At 38.1% G+C, this 20,547-nt stretch overlaps 1 pseudogene; it reads right to left on the bottom strand.

Annotated features, from left to right (window-relative positions):
* Positions 1–310: 310 nt before the first annotated feature.
* LOC145656905 (cytochrome P450 2K1-like) lies at positions 311–8,617 on the bottom strand (annotated as a pseudogene).
* Positions 8,618–20,547: the final 11,930 nt, after the last annotated feature.

Below are 20,547 nucleotides of genomic sequence, written 5' to 3'. Positions count from 1 at the left end.
ACTTGACTTGGCATGAAAAACTAAAAGCACTGTTAATATTTACTGTAAATTATTAAGGTTCATTCACATATAAGAAATCATACATTTATTATAAAACTGAATGTTACTCAGCAATATGAATGATGAGGGTTTAATTTTAGGTGCCAAGTGTTGGGGCAGATAAGTGAGTTACATGTGAATGTGTTGGTCACGTGTGATGAACTTTGAAATCCAGGTTGCACCAGTGCCTGTGAATTTTTAAATAGTATTTTGCCAATATTATTCCAACCTTGAATGTAAATACTACCCTTACATGTTAAAAGTGAATGGATTATGCCAAGTAGTTTACTGCGCTGAGCTTATGGGGAGAGGGGTCAACGTGAAGCCCACAGCTGGCATGAGGTCCAACTGTTCCTCAGACACGCCAGGTGGAGGAGTGAAACGAAAGTGCTGCAGAAGAGTGGCGAAGAAGAGGAACAGCTCCATCCTGGCCAGACTCTCTCCCAGACACACCCTACGCCCTTAACAGACACACAGACAGACATTTAAAGTACAACATGAAATCTGGAGCACCAGATCAATGACAGAAAATGATTTCAGTGCACCTCCACAGAAGGGCATGAAGGCATCTCTCTTAATGAAGTGTCCCTACTCATCGAGGAAGTGTCCTGGATTAAAAGTGTAAGGGCTCTCCCACTCATTCTCATCCTTCAACACGGATGTCAAAAGAGCAAATACACAGGTTCCCTGCAAAGAATCACAGTTTTAGCTTAAGCAGGAAGCTAGTGACAGCTTTCTCTGGTATGACAACAGTGCAAAATTTAAATTTACGCAGCCATTTTGTCATGTCTTTGTTATATTTATAAACCAGCCAGTTTCAGCTCTCAGTCTCCTACGTACATTTAATAATTTTATCCTATGCATGCTTTTGTTGTATTGCTTTTAGACTCTTCTCAGTTAATCTAACAGCCTGACCTTCTTGATGAAGAAGCCTTGGAAGTTAATATCACAGGTAGTGGTGTGAGGGAGACTCATGGGTACTATGTCTGCCAGTCTCTGTGTCTCATGGATGACTGCATCGGTGTAAGGCAGGTTCTTGTGGTCATCCAGCACTGGCTGGCGGCCTCCAACCACCCTGTCAATCTCCTGTTGTACCTGATCTGGAGCACAACAGAAGATATTGTCTCGTGTTTTTAAGAAGACAAAAGCAATCAACTCTTTCAATATTACAATATAAACAAATACAAGAAGCAACCATGGTAAACCCTCAAACACCATCAAGCACCTCTTTGTCTTCCTCATTGGAGAAATGTCTTGGACACTGGATATTCACATTGCAGTTGGAATTCTTACCTTGTATGTGGGGGTACTTGGCCATTAAGCAGAATGCCCCAGTGGAGCGTTGTGCTGGTTGTCTCAGTACCAGCAGCAAACAGGTTGGAAACAGTTTGAAGGAGATTCTGTGCATGGAACAATGAGTTCTTTTTTCCAGCCTCCTAACCAATAATCAGAAGGGATCAATTAGTCAGCCAACATAAGAGACCACTTTCTTCCATCAGAGTACAACTGAGTAATACCAGGGATCATATAGAGAGATGTTTGAAAACCATCAAACCACTGGCTTTTTCCATACCAAGCCTAATCAGCTGGCCTAACAGTGAACCAATTCAACAAGCATGAAAAGGTTTTCTTAAGAAGTCCCATTTTATTTATATTTTTAAGGAACCAGTTTTGCTGTGCTAAAACCTATAAAGAAGCTTAAAATCATAAGGTTCCATTTATGCTTGCCAACTTAAGCCATTGTTTCATCCATGTTCATTTGTATGGTGGCCAGGAAGACCCAACATGCTGCAACTACATTAAACACATTCATCAAAACACATGTGCTACATTTCAGAAATGCAATGCAAATTCATGAATGTTATACAAATTCCAAAAACATTTTATTCAAAATGACAACATATGCTACATTTCAGAAATGCAGTGCAAATTCAAAAAACACATGCAACTTCAGAAATGCTACAAATCCAGTCACAACACAATGAAAGTGTTGTTTCAGGGGGACACAAAAAGGGGTTATTCAACCAAACAGCCAGTGAAAAGTAATTTATATTTGTGATTTCCAAAGTTTTGTCACTGGTGGTACAGAATGAACAATTGGCCTATTTGTGCTTTGCATTCTTGCACATGTTTGGTTGTAAAGAATGCAGCCTTAAAGAACACTGATAAAACAAAATCCCAACTAACAGAAATATAAACCTGATCCTGCCAGTTAATAACTAGCTAGATGCATTCAGAGTGTGTTACTATTTTAAACTCCAGTTCAGCCTAAAGAGATTCTGTCGAATACAACTAGGTTTCTGTCCATATACCTACTTTTAGAGCGTTATTGATTTCAAACCATATTTTGTATGTATGTAAAAACAACACACTTGAGATTAACTAGTAAGAATAAGACAATTGACAAGATGGTCACTGTAGCAGACCAGTTAAACTATCAAACCTGAACAAAAACATAGTGTATCCTGTAAATTAGTAACACACTCTGAAGGTAGCTAGCTAGCTAGCTAACTAACTACGTATTAAGCCAGAAACATAGTCGCGTTAAATGGGATTTTTTTTTTCATCAGCGTTCTTTAAAGCTGCATTACAACCTAGCAGAATTAAATATGCAAAACTGCTGAGCATGAATAGATCAGTTGTTCATTCTGTATCAACATAATCCATAACAAACGATATAACCATGGTAATCACAAATATAAATATTTTTCATTAGCTACTCGGTCACCACTGGTCTCATAGGAGTCCATTCCCTCTCCGTGTCCTCAGAAACATGTCCGTCGTGTTGTAGCTGTTATTTGCAGGGTTTCTGAAGTTGCATGCGTTTTTTGAATTTGCATCACGTTTCATTTGCAGCACAGTGGGTCTTCACATTCATCGTACATTTGTGTTATTTTTAATTTTATTTTCTGCAATCTGAACAGTGTTACATTTAACTTTCCACTGAATTAAGAGAGTCAATCAAGGACACTCTGCCAATTGTAAACACAATGTGTATAAATACTGCTATTATCAATGTTTAAACACCAGTTAAAGAGGTGTATACCAAGCTTGAAACAGGTGTTTGACAGTTCATGACTGAACTTGCTTTGGAGCAAGGGAAAGACATTCCTGTCTCCCATGAATATTGCCCCTATCTGTATTGTGAATTGTGTGATTTTTGTGTGCTTGTTTTTGTCCCACACAGAGCATCACGCACACATGGACAATGTTCCAGGCTGCTGGAACTGTCCAAATGCCCCATAATAAGAAGTGATAACGGCCTTTTGAAAGCCAACTTTGATGTTGTCATTCTTGTGACATAGCGAACAGGGAATTCCTTTACACAGTGTGACAATCAGGCTTCCCACACTCATAGAGCTCCTTGTGCAAGTATAGTCAATTAAGCAAAACATGTTAATTTTGTTAGTCTTTCCACTACTGCTTCCACTTACTGTAGTACTAGCAATTAAACTTCACATCTAGTAGTTCTCTAGGTAATGCTGTCAGTTATTAGGGATCCCTGTATGACCTTTATTCTCATTTATCCTGTCTGTTTTTAAAAATGATATTACCTATATGAATCAATACATTAATTCCTTTAGAATTGGTGATTAGTTGCTAAACATCCTATCGATTGTTGATCAAACTCAAAATCTCCCACTGAGATGCAAACGAGAGTTTTCTGTTTCACCATTTGGCAGCCAGATAGTGCTACTGAAGCACTTTGAATTGCCACAGTATATGAAAAGTGCTATATAAATTAACTTAAGTTGCCTATTGATTAAAGGTCAGATTGAGTCGTCTTCTAGTTAGTCCTGTAGATTACTTTTGTTTTCTAAACAAATATTCTCATTTGTTTTATCTGGTTTCTCTCTTTATTCCCTCTATTCTTCAATGTATTATACACTATGCGATTGCTGATTAGTTCAACGTTCCATTAGCTGTCAAGTTTGTGGCTTCACTGGTGGCATTTCTAACCTGTGGTGGATGATCACGAGTTAGACAACTTGCGACTTCCAGTTGAGACTGATTAAAATATTTCCATATGCGATGGTGCCCCATTAATTTACTATAACTATAACAAATTTGATGAGTGCAGAATTATAAATTAGGAGTTCATACCACTACAGAGGTCATATGGATACTCCAAAATATGAGTGGTTGTATATGCACTATGTACAAGATAAAACTTGACACATTAAGCATTTCTGTATACAGCACAAGAAGGACATACCACGTTTTGTTTGCATGCTAGAAAACAGTCAATAAAGCCTCTGCACTCCTGAGGGTTCAGGGTCTCCTGGAGGCTGTGCACAAGCTGCATTATATCCTTCAGAGTTTTTTCACAGTTTGCCATGATAATTTTCCAGTCCTTTAGCCAGAGCCGAAGCCAGGGGAACATATTGTAAAGCTACAAACACACAGATTAACATTTTGTTATGTGCCTCCTACATTTATCCATACATCATCCTATCTTTGTGTCTCTTGCTTATTCAAAAACATAGCAGGGTACCTGTATAGAAGCTGAACCAGTGATCCTGATATTCTCATTGCTTCGGTTTACCATGTTTTGGAACCGAGGATCACTGTATTCAAACCTGCTTCCATATACAATGGCTGAGGTGATATTTGAGGCATTTATACAATAACCAATAACAGGATGTTAAATGTTCCCATATATTACATTTTGGATAAATGGATAATTACATTATGGATAATTTGGATAATTACATTTTTGGCTCAACTACAAAAAATAGTTACTTCTGGTAAGAGTAAAATAGAAAATATATACTTATGTCTCTTACCCTTAAAGTTCTCCACCACTTCCCTCAAATTCCACATCTCTTCTATGATTCTCTCTTCACTCCCTCTCTTGCCCTGCCCAAAGTCCTGCAGGGTGCTAAGGGCAAAGCGCCTCATCTCTTTCCAGTTCTCACCATTAGAAAACAGAATTCCTTGATCATAAACAGAAATCATTAAACCTTTGTTGTTAAACAGCTAAATGTCAGCGAAATGCCATAAATGTAAATGTAAACACAAAATGCAGAATGGTTTTTCATCTTAACTGTGAGACAACTGCATGTTTTTACAATATTTATATAAAACAGGTATTCATGATGAAACACACATTGGGAAACTGCTTATGATCTATTCCAGTGCAAAACCAAATTATAACCATGATTAATAAGGAAAATAACATAAAATAATAATTGTCTTCAGAAAATGGCCTTTTATGAAGAACATTGCTGGCCTGGCTTCCCTCTGGCTGTTTCACAACGGTTTCCCCTTTTCTCCTAATTCTTCTCTTACACTTTAGTCATGCTCTTTCACCATGAATCTTGTTTTATTAATGTTTCCCTTGTTGGTGTCACTCTGGGTGACTTCTCCTTCAGGATATAAACACCTCCCCTGCCCTTCTTTTGGAAAATCTGATCACACCTCCATCCTTATCCTGCCTGCATACAGACAAAACTCAAACAGGAAAAAAGGTTTTCTGATCAGTCTATCAATGGAGTGCAGAGGCCACCTTCACACTTCAGGACTGCTTTGAAACCACAGACTGGTGGATATTTTGTGACACAGCTGGCACTAACATCAATGAATTCTCAGACATATGTGGAATAGACTTTGCATGATCACTGACTACAAAGGAAGTTGGTACTGTGATAGGGGGGTTGACCTCCTCACTTGCAGAGAAGCTAAATGCTCATTATGCTCGGTTTGAGGAAAACATCCCCCTTGCTGCAAAACTCCCAGTAGATCAGGAGAGCTTTGTGTCTGAGGAGGTCAGATCCTTTAAGGCAGTTAACCCACGCAAGGTACCTGGTCCACAATTGGATACTGGACTACCTGATATGCAGACCCAAGGTGGGGAAAGTAGAAAACAGCTTCTCTTCAACACTGACTCTGAGCACAGGGGCTCCACAGGGTTGTGTGCTCAGCCCCCTCCTGTACTCCCCATTTACACATGACTGTGTAGCCAAACACACATCTAACATCATCTTCAAGTTTGCTGATAGCACAACCATCCTAGGCCTCATCACAAGGGGAGACAAGTCAACCTACAGAGACAAGGTTAGTGCTCTGTCAAAGTGTTGCTACGACAACATCCTCCAGCTCAATGTCAGTAAAATGAAGGAGATGATTGTGGACTACAGGAAGCTGCATTTGGGTGGTCACTCTCGCCTATACATCAACGTATCCCAAGGGGAAAGAGTCGGTTGAGTTTTTCGGTATACACCTCACAGATGACCTCACCTGGTTCAACCACACCAACACACTGGTGAGATCAGCCCAACAGCACCTCTTCTTTCTGTGAAGGTTCAGGAGGTTTGGCCTGCCGCCTGACATTTTCACCACCTTTTATAGATCTAAAACAGAGAGCAAACCCACAGGTTGCATCACTGTCTGGTACTGCAGCTGCACTGCAAGTGACTGAAGGTCCTCCAGAGAGTAGTGAGGACTGCAGAATCCATCATAGGCCACAAACCTCCAGCCTTACAGGATAGCCATCAGTCCTGCTGCTTGAGGAAAATGAAAATGATGCAGCTAGACAGTAGCCACCCAGCACACAGCCTGCTCACTGTGTGTCACAGGCATCGCAGTTCCCACGGCGACATATTTACGTGCTTGGTTTGGTTTCTGTCCCTGGTATACTTGGCTCGGTTTTGTCAAGCTCTTGTTTTGGTTTCGTTCTGTTCCACCCCCGAGCCTGTATCCCCAGCTGTAATTATGTTCACCCGTGTCTGGTAATGTTTATCTGGATCTTCATCAGTCTTGGTTATTTAAGCCCTGTTTTGCTTTCCAGTTTGTCGGTTATTTTGGTTTGCCAGTTGTGTTTAGATTTGGTGTTGCTGTTGCTGTCATTGTCTCTGTTACTTCCTAGTTAGTTTCCTGAAGTCTACCTCATTCTGTGCTGATGAACAGTTTCTACCCTCCTATAAGGCTCTTAAACAGGATGTGAAACAGTTAGTCCTTAGTATTAGTTCTTGGCAGCACACCACTACTTGAACATTTCCACATAGTCACTATTAACATACAGGGTGTAGTTTATCTACAGATTACCCTGGGCTAATATATTCAATAGCAGGAGGCTCCTTATTAGGACTCTTCTGAAGTCTAGTCACCATCTATTCTGAAAAAAATCAAAACAAAAAAGTAAATAAATAATGAATGAAAAACAAATAATTTACCTAATTAAAATTTAAATAGTACCATGATCAACTCACACACACATTCCATCATCTAAATTGGCTGAATAAGGTTTTCTGAATCCTTGGCTGAAGTCATAGAATATGGGACTGATGTCTCTTGTCTCCAAATTCTTCTGCATGATTCACCAGTGCTTGTTTGACAGTTTGATATCCTGTCAGGACAACTACTTTCTTTGGACCAAAATACACAGTGAATATGGATCCATATTGTTTTGACATCTGCAAACACAAATTGGATGGATAAAAAGTTTTCTGTTAATACAATGTACTCTATACAATGGGTTGATGGATTTTTTTGAATTTTAAGTAAAGACACTGCCATATTTATTTATTTAGTTAGGGTTTCAGAAGTAATAATCACATTGTTGAACTTGTGACTTTATGAGTCAAGACTGATTTAACATAGTCCTTAAATAATAATTAATTCATTAATTTTCCCTGCTAATCAGAGTGGTGCGGTAACGTGCGGTGGCCCGAGTGCCGTAGGGGGAGCGGCAGGACGCACAGACTCCTCCGACTGGGACGAACATTTATTCACATTTAACATGAAACACTAACGGCACTCACAAGAATCACTCACGACTGATACAAACAAGAAACGATTAACATTAAACACATACGGTGAACACTAATACAGTGAACATTGACTATGTTACAGCACACGTTACAGAATAACCAACCGCTACAGCACGCACTCTCCCTCGACAAAAAAAGTAATTCCTAGCGGGGGGTGCATGAACATCCTCTGCACCTCTGCCTGGATCCCAGGATATTGGGGAGAGGACCGTTGTCTGCGTCTTCTCCGGAGGTAGAGGGGAACAGCCCCAGGAATTTCTTGGGGGGGGCCTCAGGCGGTTGAGCCCGGGCCAGGGAGGACCGAGGGGCACCACAACCACCAGAAAGAGGGCGGTTGCGTGGAGCCAGCGGGATCTCCCAAGACCCTTCTCCTCAGCTGACTCGCCAGCGAAACTGGAAAGGTCTGCCCAAAGCCTCAGAGGCAACCCGCCTCTGGGACGCTCTTAGAGCGGCGGGAAAGAGGAGGACCGTTTAGGGATGTCTGGAACCGGGGCGGACGTGCACCCCCGCGTGTCCGCTGAGGCCTCGGACACGTCAAGGAGCCTGCGGGGACGGCGGGCGCCACGTCACAGCGCCTTGTGTTTGTGTGTTGGTGCTATTGTGTGTTTCTGTTTGCGCCTTTTGTGTTTACAGGCGCAACGTGTGGTGGAGTGTACCGGACTGCCCCGAGAGAGGCAGGGAAGCTGCCTTTCTCTCTCTCCCCGCGAGGTCTCTCTTGCTGGCGGCACCTGGCCCGCCTGGGCGCCGGGCACTGCCATGCTGTGTTTGTGTGTACGTGTACACGGTACCTGGAGGTTCACGTTCATTGGACGGATGCGTCGGGATCCGCGCCCCTTGGGAGGGGGTTCTGTCACGGAACGCTCGCCTCCCGCGATTCACGTGGTTCGACCCGCCATGTGCAGTGGGAGGACTGTCTTGTCTGTAACCACACCTGCACCTCGTATATACACCTGCACCTTAATGTATATAAACGCGTGTTAAAGTGTGCAGGATGTTGGTTATTGTTGGCGTAATGTCTGAATGTAATGTGTTTGTTAGATGTATTCTTGTGTATCGTGTTTGTTTAACTTTAACCATTTCATGTTCCTTGTTTGTGATAAGCGTGCCATTGTGTCGTTTGTTAATAAATGTTCGTCCCAGTCGGTAGAGTCTGTGCATCCTGCCCCTCGCCCTACGGCACTCGGGCCGCCGCACCTTACAGGTGCCCCAAGTAATCTTATCATTTTTGATTGCCAATTTATTGAGGTGATCATAACACTATATTTGTGACAATAGCTGTTGTAAAAAATGCTATATACCAACTAGCTAGCTATCTTCTCCGTAAACTAGCTACTGTTAGCTCACACCTACGTTCCATGCAAACATTATTGTAAAAAGTAGAAAAATGAACATTATGAAAACTATTCCAGTGTTTAATTAATATCACTTCCACTTTGTAAATATTTCTACCATGTGAGTCACGTATCTGTGACTATCATGAACAATTGCATCATTTCCTAGATGAGGCAGATGTAAAAGGAGACATTTACAGCGAGGCATTACTTAGCCATTGTTGTAAAACAATTATTTTGTAGCCTTCTTGTCATTTTACTACCTTAACCCTTTCCTTTTATAAGCTGTTTTTTAATCAGTAACAATTTATGAAACATTAGCTAACCTACTAATATGCAAAAAATAGGCTTGTCTTCATAGCCAGAGTACACATATTATACTGTTACTGTTCCATATTACACAGGGTACTGTTCTGAATGTTTCTTGTAGATAATGGTCTAATGAATCATTGCTTGGTCTTACTAAATGCTACGCTGTCTGCCAGTTCACACAAGCCACCTGTTGCAGTGTTGCTGTCAATGTATGTCAATTAGAATTCTGTCAGTGGAGGTGCTGATGCCATCAGGGGCTGCTGTGTTCTCGCACACATAGCTGGCACTAAATAACAGGTCTAAACCAAGTTAAGAATGCACTCTTCTCGGTAAAATTTAATTTTTAGCTCTGAAAATGACCAAGGTGTGGACCTCAGTGACCTCATAGCTAGCTATGAGCATGCTCCTAAAGTTAAAGGGGAACTTCATGGATTTGACTAATTTTCTTTATCATTCAATGATTTAGACATAAACAAAGTTATTAAGAGTTTTTTGGTGTGAAATGTGCATTTCTAGACACATTTAGTAATTAGCTGTCAGAGTAGTTCACAGTGGTAGTACTAGAACCACACGTTGTGACGTCTACACTGCAAAAATAGTCACTTAATCTGTTCTCCAAAATGAGCAGTATCTGTCTTCTAAGTTTGTATATGATGATGGTAAAAGAGTGATAAACTTTAAAAACTACATCTTTGGGTCCTATTTTTCCTTACAACATCCTCCATGTGTCTCTCCATCCTACACCTCCTGGTTCTTCTGCTTGTGTGTGTGTGTTCAGTCACTCTCCTTGCATTCAACCAACCAGCAGGTCAGCAGGTGTAGTGTTACGATAGAAATGACAAGTCACCATTTACTACATAATTAATGTGAAGTAGCCCTATTTTGTTAGAATAACTTGAAAGTAGTCTAAAAATGTCATTTTATTTATTTTATTTTTTTAATGCCCTGGCCAGTATTCTTTGGCTGCACTTTAGGGGGACATTGATTTTATTTTTCAATTTTCATTAGTGATGTCACATACGTCATTGTTTGTATGCAGACCTCTACAGGATTTTATATTTGAAGGTTCAGTTTTACAACTAGCTGACTGGGGATTTAGGAACGACAATATCACAATATTTTTTACTAATATCAGCCTTTATCCAGTAGACTCAGTATAATGTGCAAACAGCAGTAAGATGTTGTAAAGGGATTGTGGGGCAAAACATGGGTGCAAATTCACAGAGCTGATGGACCTGGAATGTGGAACAGGTTGCACTGAATGGTGGGAGATGCTAGAGTGACGCTGAAAGGACAAAAGCTGAATGTGACATCATCAGGAACAAGGCGCGATTAACAGTACTCATTAAGTGACGATTTATTAATGAAACACACAAAGAAAACAAAGCAGCTTCAAATAGAAGCAAAAGAAAATAAATGAAAATAAAATAAAATTAAAAACAAGCAGGAACGCTACTAAATGGTGGGCAGGCTCAGCAAAGCCTGTAACAGCAGGGTTAGGGACCATCAGTAGGGTCAGAGCTGATGAGATAGCACCTCTTTTATATCTGAGGTCAATTTTTCAACTAGGAGTGAGATATTGTATTTATTTGATGCTATGAGTTTATGTATTTGTGTTAACATTTTCTGAGGTTTAATTTAGTGTAGTTATATATATGGCTAGGGGGAGTATGGTTACAAAAGTGTCTGATATTGACTGTTTTCTTTAAAACATCTTTGTACAAATTGAAAGTGACAGTTATCTGGTATGTTGTATTTTTCTGACGTCAAAGAAAATACCAGAGAATAACTGTGCCCGGCTGATTATACCTCTCTGCCTCCATGTGCAAAATACAAAGGGTTTGTTATTGATTAAAAACATGGGATTGTTCCATAAAGTTTGATCATAGGGAGAATAGATGCAATTAAGAATTTTGTTTGAAATCTACCAAGTATTCAAGGTAGTACTTATTGTATTGTATTCATAACATTTCAATTTTTTAATAATTTTGTTTATGAATGGAATGCTATTGATGCCTACTTCTTGAATTAAGCTCCTCAATGTCTAATCATGATTGGTTTAAATTACTTGTCCAGTGTCTGATGTAAAGCAATTGGTGGGAAAAGAAGTAGTAATAAAAATTTGTATTAATAAATAAATTTAATTTTGAGGTTGACATTCAGGTACATGCTGATGGCAAACACCTAGAAATCACAGAGGGGGAGAGTTAGAGAGTTAGTGTGCACCTTCTGCAGTTGTTTGACACATTTAGGTCCTTTTCAGGATACGAGATTAACTGGTCCAACTTTTCCAACTGGTCAGCTCTTACATCTTTGAACAACATGGCCAGTTCAATTCAACTACCCTCCTTATTTCCTGTTAATGATTCATTTAAATACCCGGGGTTTGATTCTTTCTTCTTTATCAGTGATGGCAATGGACAATTTTCACACCTTGCTGCAAAAAATTGAGATGATTTATATAGGTGGAGCTCACTGAGAACATCTCTGGGATAAAAATGAATATACTTCTACAACTCAGCTATCATTTTTACATACTCCTGATTTACCTCCCACTCCCTGTATAAATGACATAGGCTACCGTGATTTGGGCTGGCATTTCAACAAGCAAAATGGCTCAGTTTTTTGGCTTGATACATCATTGTTTATTCAAAAAACCTTTTTCCATAACTCTTTTTCACATTTTGACTTTAGCAATATTCTGACTTTTCCATCTCATCCTAGCGTAAAAATCTTTTTGTGATATTTGGGTGTTTGGGCTTTTTCCAATTCTGCAAAAACTTTGTGGACAGAAACCCCACTACTGATGGTGTCTAACCCTGTTGAGGGTCCCTAACCCTACTGATGGTCCCTAAACCTGCTGATGGTGCCTAACCGAGTTTACGGAGGCAGTAGGAGGGTTTATTGGAAAACTGGTGGACGAAATGATTCCAAGAGCCACCATAAAGACATTTCCCAACCAGGGTGAGAAAAAAACCATCTGCAAGCCTCTGAACTCTCACACTACTGCCTACAACGTGGGGCTCATCAGGAACATGAACAAGTACAAGTCTGTGGCATACGGAAAGCACAGGGCGGTGAGAGAGCTGAATCAGCGCTATGGGAGGAAACTAGAGTCACAGTTCCAGCAGAGTGGCTCTAGATCCCTGTGGCATGGACTATGGATAGATACATAAATATATATACCTACAGAGAGACAGATAGACACAAACCTACCGATAAATACCTGCAGATGGATGGACAGATACATACATAAATATACATACCTATAGATAGATAGATAGACACATACCTACCGATACGTACCTATAGATGGATAGACAGATACATAAACAACTATACATACCTAAAGAGCGATAGATAGATACATACCTATCAATACATACCTGCAGATAGATAAAAACATAGATACATACCTGCAGATGGATAGACATATACATACATAACAATACATAACTATAGAGAGAGATAGATAGGTACATACCTACCAATACATACGTGCAGATAGATAAATACATAGATACATACTTTCTGATACATACCTGTAGATGGATAGACAAATACATACATAACTATACATACCTATAGACAAATAGATAGATACATACCTACCGATACGTACCTATAGATATCTATCTATAGGTACGTATCGGTAGGTATGTATCTATCTATTTGTCTATACAGATACATAAATAACTATACATACCTAAAGAGAGATAGATAGATACATACTTACCGATACATACATGAAGATAGATAAATACATAGATACATACTTACCAATACAGACCTGCAGATGGATAGACAGATTCATACATAGCTATACATACCTATAGAGAGAGAGATAGATAAATACCTACAGATACATACATGCAGACAGATAATACATAGATACATACTTACCGATACATACCTGTAGATGGATAGACAGATACATGCATTACAATACATACCTTTAGATAAATACATAGATACATACTTACCGATACATACCTGTAGGTGGATAGACAGATACATACAAAACTATACATACCTACAGACAGATAGATAGATATATACCTACCGATACGTACCTGCGGATACATACATAACAATACATACCTATAGAGAGATAGACAGATACATACCTACCGATACATACCTGCAGATAGATAAATACATAGATACATACTTACTGATACATGCCTGCAGATGGACAGACAGATTCATACATAACTATACATACCTATAGAGAGAGAGATAGATAAATACCTACAGATACGTACGTACGTATAGATGGACAGACAGATACATAAACAACTATACATACCTAAAGAGACAGACAGATATATACCTATCGATACATACCTGCAGATAGATATATAGATATACACTTACCGATACATACGTGCAGATGGACAGACAGATATATACATAACTATACATACCTATAGACAGATAGATAGATACATATCTACCGATACATACATAACAATACATACCTATAGAGAGATAGACAGATACATACCTACCGATACATACATGCAGATAGAGAAATAGATACATACGTAGCGATACATGCGTGCAGATGGACAGACAGAATCATACATAACTATACATACCTGTAGAGAGAGAGAGAGATAGATAAATACCTACAATTACATACCCATAGATGGAAAGACAGATACATAAACAACTATACATACCTAAAGAGAGATAGAGATACATACTTACCGATACATACCTGCAGATAGATAAATACATAGATACATACTTACTGATACATGCCTGCAGATGGACAGACAGATTCATACATAACTATACATACCTATAGAGAGAGAGAGAGAGATAAATACCTACAGATATGTACCTATAGATGTATAGACAGATACATAAACAACTATACATACCTAAAGAGAGAGCGACATATACATACCTATCGATACATACCTGCAGATAGAAAAATACATAGACACCTACTTACCAATACATACCTGCAGATGGATAGACAGATACCTACATAACAATACATACCTATAGAGAGATAGATAGATACATACCTAGCGATACATACCTGCAGACAGATAAACACATAGATATACACTTACCGATACATACCTGCAGATGGAAAGACAGATACATACATAACTATACATACCTATAGACAGATAGATAGATACATACCTACTGATACATACGTGCAGATAGATAAATACATAGATAGATACTTACCGATACATACCTGTAGGTGGATACACAGGTACATACATAACTTTACATATCAATAGAGAGATAGATAGATACATACCTACCGATACATACGTGCAGATAGATAAATACATAGATACATACTTACCGATACATACCTGTAGGTGGCCAGACAGATACATACATAACAATACATAACTATAGACAGATAGATAGATACATACCTACCGATACGTACCTGCGGATACATACATAACTATACATACCTACAGAGAGATATATAGATACATACCTACCGATACCTACATGCAGATAGATAAATACATAGATACATACCTAGCGATACATAACTGCAGACAGATAAATATATACACTTACCGATACATACCTGCAGATGGACAGACAGATATAGACAGAACTATACATACCTATAGACAGATAGATAGATACATACCTACCGATACGTACCTATAGATGGACAGACAAATACATAAACAACTATACATACCTAAAGAGAGACAGACAGATACATACCTATCGATACATACCTGCAGATAGATAAATACATAGATATACACTTACCGATACATACCTGCAGATGGACAGAGATATATACATAACTATACATACCTGTATAGAGAGAGAGATAGATAAATACCTACAGTTACATACCCATAGATGGATAGACAGATCCATAAACAACTATACATACCTAAAGAGAGATAGATAGATACATACTTACCGATACATACGTGCAGATAGATAAATGCATAGATACATACTTACCGATACATACCTGTAGGTGGATAGACAGATATATACATAACTATACATACCGACAGACAGATAGATAGATACATACCTACCGATACATACATGCAGATATATAAATACATAGATACATACCTGCAGATGGACAGACAGATATAGACAGAACTATACATACCTATAGACAGATAGATAGATACATACCTACCGATACGTACCTATAGATGGATAGACAAATACATAAACAACTATACATACCTAAAGAGAGACAGACAGATACATACCTATCGATACATACCTGCAGATAGATAAATACATAGATATACACTTACCGATACATACCTGCAGATGGACAGAGATATATACATAACTATACATACCTGTATAGAGAGAGAGATAGATAAATACCTAGTTACATACCCATAGATGGATAGACAGATCCATAAACAACTATACATACCTAAAGAGAGATAGATAGATACATACTTACCGATACATACGTGCAGATAGATAAATGCATAGATACATACTTACCGATACATACCTGTAGGTGGATAGACAGATATATACATAACTATACATACCGACAGACAGATAGATAGATACATACCTACCGATACATACATGCAGATATATAAATACATAGATACATACCTGCAGATGGACAGACAGATATAGACAGAACTATACATACCTATAGACAGATAGATAGATACATACCTACCGATACGTACCTATAGATGGATAGACAAATACATAAACAACTATACATACCTAAAGAGAGACAGACAGATACATACCTATCGATACATACCTGCAGATAGATAAATACATAGATATACACTTACCGATACATACCTGCAGATGGACAGAGATATATACATAACTATACATACCTGTATAGAGAGAGAGATAGATAAATACCTAGTTACATACCCATAGATGGATAGACAGATCCATAAACAACTATACATACCTAAAGAGAGATAGATAGATACATACTTACCGATACATACGTGCAGATAGATAAATGCATAGATACATACTTACCGATACATACCTGTAGGTGGATAGACAGATATATACATAACTATACATACCGACAGACAGATAGATAGATACATACCTACCGATACATACATGCAGATATATAAATACATAGATACATACCTGCAGATGGACAGACAGATATATACATAACTATACATACCTATAGATAGATAGATAGATAGATAGATAGATAGATAGATAGATAGATAGATAGATAGATAGATAGATACATACCTACCGATACGTACCTATAGATGTATAGACAGATACATAAACAACTATACATACCTAAAGAGAGATAGATAGATACATACCTACTGATACATACCTGCAGATAGAAAAATACATAGACACCTACTTACCAATACATACCTGCAGAAGGATAGACAGATACATACATAACAATACATACCTATAGAGAGATAGATAGATACACACCTACCGATACATACGTGCAGATAGATAAATACATAGATACATACTTACCGATACATACCTATAGATGGATAGACAGATATGTATGGTTATGTATGTATCAATAGAGAGGTAGATAGATACATACCTACCGATACGTACCTATAGATGGATAGACAGATACATAAACAACTATACATACCTAAAGAGAGATAGATAGATACATACCTACTGATACATACCTGCAGATAGAAAAATACATAGACACCTACTTACCAATACATACCTGCAGAAGGATAGACAGATACATACATAACAATACATACCTATAGAGAGATAGATAGATACACACCTACCGATACATACGTGCAGATAGATAAATACATAGATACATACTTACCGATACATACCTATAGATGGATAGACAGATATGTATGGTTATGTATGTATCAATAGAGAGGTAGATAGATACATACCTACCGATACGTACCTATAGATGGATAGACAGATACATAAACAACTATACATACCTAAAGAGAGATAGACCTATCTAGAGATACCTATCGATACATACCTGCAGATACATAAATACATAGCTACATACTTATCAATACATACCTGCAGATGGATAGACAGATACATACAAAACAACACATACCTATAGAGAGATAGATAGATACATACCTACCGATACATACTTACAGATAGATTACATATATACATACCTATAGATGGATAGGCAGATACATACATAACTATACATATCAATAGAGAGATAGATAGATACATACCTACCGATACATACATGCTGATAGATAAAAACATATACATACTTACCAATGCATACCTGCAGATGGATAGATACATACCTATAGATACATACCTGCAGACAAATAGCTAGATCCATACTTACTGATACATACCTGTAGATGGATAGACAGATACATACCTACCAATACATACCTACAGATAGATACATATATACCTACTGATACATATGTATAGATAGATACTTACAGTGAGAGAGATAGATACCTACCAATACATACCTACAGATGGACAGATGCTTACCTACCAATACATACCTGCAGATAGATATAGTTACATACCTACCGATATAGATAGATAGAGCGATAGATACATACATACATACAGACACATAGATACAGATAGATGCATACATACATACGTACATACACAGATAGATAGATAGACACTTACATACAGATACATACATACATACATACATAGATACATCCAAACATACATACGTACATAGATACATACATACATATATACATACATACAGATACATAGTTACAGATGGATACATACATACAATCATACACAGATACATATTTACAGATAGATAGATAGATACAGATACATAGTTACAGATACATAGATACATACATACAGATACAAACATACATACGTACATAGATAGATAGATACATACATAAATACAAACAAGCATACATAGATACATAGTTACAGATGGATACATACATACATACATACAAATACATAGTTAGATAGATACATACATACATACACAGATACATAGTTACATACGTACATAGATACATACATACATACAGATACGTACGTACATACATACGCAGATAGATAGATAGATAGATAGATAGATAGATAGATAGATAGATAGATAGATACATACATACACAGATACAGTACAGATACTTACATACATACACAGATACAGTTACAGATACAGATACACAGATACACAGATAGATACATACATACATAGATACAGATAGATACGTACATAAATAGATACATAGTTACAGATAGATAGATAGATAGATACATACATACACACACAGATACATAATTACAGATACACAGATGCATACATACATAGATAGATACATACAAACATACAAAAGTAATTAGATACACGTAGGAAGACAAAGAAGAATTTTAGGTCTACCTTTGATATCGAAGAAATCAAGAATTGTCCTAACTATCCAATATGAGGAAAAGGCACGCAATCGTTATTTTGCAGTGTCGGTTTGCGCTCTGACCGTAATGTCAACACCGCGTGCAGTCGGACCTTTATAAAATAACTTGTTCTATTCTGTCTCACACACACACACACACACACACACACACACACACACACACACACACACACACACACACACACAGTGACGTCATATACACCACTGTGTCGTTTTAGCGTGATTAAAATAGGCTACTCACAGGACTGTTACGGATCTTTTGCTTTGACTAGCTAGGTTAGCTAAATCAGCTAGGTTAGCTAGCTAGCTAACTATTCGACGAAACTGAGTATACAAACGCAATGGTAAAAACCTGTGGTAAAAAGACCAAAACCTTAAGTAAATTGTTAACTGTTAAAAAATAGATTTCTAAAGCCTGGATTATGAAATATTGGGAGATAGAGGCGACAATGCAGCGCTAAAGACAAAAAAGCAATTTTAACCGCAGTTATGAGTGGCAGCACCAGCAATCGCAGGTGTGAGTGGCATTATATTTACATTTACCCTCCACATCCTTTGTGTCTGTATATTCGTCCTCGATGCGTCCAGTACACCATCTCCAGAAACGCCTCATTTTTCCTCTGTCCTCTTCAGTGACTTTCCACAGACTGATTTGTAAAGGTGTTCATGGGATTCCCCTCACATGTGACATCAGGCCACAGGACATATGGGGTTCTAAAGTTCCAAGAGTGTAGATGAGTTGTTTTTCTTTGAATTTCCTAATTTCATTGCTGCCATAGCAACAACTGGCAATGCAAACAGACGTGTCATTAATGCAGTGACTCTACCTCAACCTGGATTGATTAACCATGTACGGCTCACCGGAGACTGTGATACATATAACATCCCAAAGTGTACTTCATTCTGAGCAAAATCTAACTAGCCTCATTACTGCTGAACTATGAGGGGCCCTTTAGGGAGAAATCAGGGAAACACGACTTGTACATACATATGAAACATTTTCACATAAATAGCCTACTACTTACATTTGTGTATAATAATTTAAACTTGCATATACACGCACTTGCCCACTCAATCCCTGGTGCGTAAACATAGAGTTGCACTATGCTTATGTTGGTATGGGGATGTCTGTGTGTATATAACAATTTTCTGTGCGCCCGGAAGTCATTTCATTGTAACTTCAAGGCAGATATTTAACATGTGTACAGTGCGTATAATAGACAGAGGAAGACTGTTGAACTATTAATATTACGACAGTTATTGACATTTGTGTAATAAGTAGTGCTTCTCTTAATGACAAATGTAACTTTTCCCATATAGAATTGTGTGCTTTATATTGTTTGGAGGAACTTTTTCTTCTCATTTAGAAATATGTTCACTAAGTGCTCAGATTGTCTTATTATTTATTATGCTCAGTCTCAGCATTTTTGGCAGATTTCACCACGTTATTACGAACGTGGATACGTCATCTTATAATTATAAGCAGTGTGAGATGTGAAGCTAAGCGAATCACATGTGCAGAATTTCTAACAATAGCCTGTTTTGTATAGCCTGGCTAACTGACCAATCAGTGAAATTAAATGTGGCTGCTGAGCTTGTTGCAGCTGGGTCAATTTAATTTGATTTAATTGTGTTTAATTTTAAACTCAGCTGCGTGCCATGAGACACAAGTTAATCTGAGCATTT

This window comes from Electrophorus electricus, unplaced genomic scaffold, assembly GCF_041902795.1.
Source record: "Electrophorus electricus isolate QZ-2024a unplaced genomic scaffold, ASM4190279v1 Scaffold96, whole genome shotgun sequence".
NCBI classification, from domain to species: Eukaryota; Metazoa; Chordata; class Actinopteri; order Gymnotiformes; family Gymnotidae; genus Electrophorus; species Electrophorus electricus.
The sequence above is the reverse complement of the archived record's forward strand: the minus strand, read 5'-3'. Positions and strand labels throughout refer to the sequence as shown.